We start from the raw sequence: 1812 nt of genomic DNA on the forward strand, positions 1-1812 counted from the left end.
TTTCAAAATGAATATAATGGGTGCTACCCCTAGCAGCTATTAAATTACCAAAAATAAAATAAAATTAATGGTTGTTGGATAGAAATTCAAAGCTAATGTTAATTCATTTTAGAATGTAATTATCAACATACAAAGGTCATTAGAAGGGTTGAAGATTGTATGGACTTTAGGATGACTTGGCTTCATAATGCATCAATATTCAAGAACATACAATCGAAATGGTATCTTCAAGGTCATAATATTGTATATGAAACTAAAGCAAAGCAAGTACAAAAATAAGGAAAATAATGGCATCGTGTAATTTAAGACTCCCAAAGGTGAGAAACAAGTACAAACAAGAGAAGTGAGAAAGAAGATACAATAGATCAATTGCAATGAAGCCAAACCAATAAATAATTTATGACAACATACATGTATTTAATGAAAAATGACAAATCCTATGCAATTTCTAATTAGCTTCCTTCCTTGGCACTCTACCAAATTCCTTTGATCTATTCTATCTTGAGAAGTATAAGTGGATAAGGGCACTTAAGGACAGTACATACGTGACAAAAAAACAAAATGAGGTTATGCACGTCAACTAGAAATTATTCAATTTAAAAAAAAAACTATTACCATTGGCTCAAATATTTACCAAAGGTATAGCCACCATACTAGGTGTTAACCTATGTCAACATCTTCGTTGATGAGTCAGTTACAAATTGACCCAAACCTTTGTGTGTGTGTGTGTGTCTCCTTCCTCTTCTCTCGCCCTATCCTCTCGTCTCTCTAGTTGTCTCCTTCTTCCTCTCTCCCCCTATCTCTAGACATATCTCACTTTCTTTACCCATCCATATATCTCCCTCTCCCCCTCTCTCTCTTCCTCCTCCTTCATAGACCTGTGCTTCTATGCCTCCATATCTTCCTCTCTCTATATTTATCTCTTCCATATTTATTTTTCCCTCTCTCCTCTCTCTTTTTATCTCTTCCTCTCCATTTTCGTCTCTATCTCTCTCTTCCTCTCTTCTCCTATCTCTAGACATACATCACTCTCTTTATCTATCAATCTCTCTATCCTCTATCTCCCCCTCTCTCACTATTGCAAACATAACATGTGCCCATTGGTAACAAAGTCCAATTATCTTCTTCATTCAAAGGTTTGATTCCACTTATGTTTAGTTCCCTATAAATGAATGCACAATTGATTTAAATCTATTGCTTCTTCATTGTTACCATTGTTGCATAAAAAACATCATTTTCTAAATGGCCTACCAATTGACCTCATGCACTACACAAATGTATACAAAAAAATACCTTTTTTTAAAAATAATTGTAGACAGAGGAAATGGACTGAATACAAGATTCAATCTTCCAACATCCAACAATGAAGTTCTTATTAAACACACACATGCAAACCAATTATAAAATAATGAAGATGAATAATGGAGAATAATGGGATAATAAGATATTATTTAATTTGGACCCACTTGCTAATGATTGAAAAAATTAAAATTAATTAAGAGGATAATGAATTTTTTTATGTATCTACAATAATTAACCATACACATCTCTGTGACATACCCATTGCACACCACGATGCGATTACTAATATATCTTTCTTTTATAATTTTTATTAACACATTTATACTATTATACCTTCTCAATAATAATAAATTTAATATAAACACTCCATGTCAAAATACAATTTTATTTTTGTTTGTCACTAATTATAATTATCAAATTTCCTATTTTTATCCTATAAACTTAAACAATTTTAAACTTCGAAAATATACTTTCCCCTGAATAAAGAAATCTCAAATCCAGAAGCACTTC

The sequence above is a fragment of the Cryptomeria japonica genome, chromosome 11, assembly GCF_030272615.1.
Source record: "Cryptomeria japonica chromosome 11, Sugi_1.0, whole genome shotgun sequence".
Taxonomy (NCBI): Eukaryota; Viridiplantae; Streptophyta; class Pinopsida; order Cupressales; family Cupressaceae; genus Cryptomeria; species Cryptomeria japonica.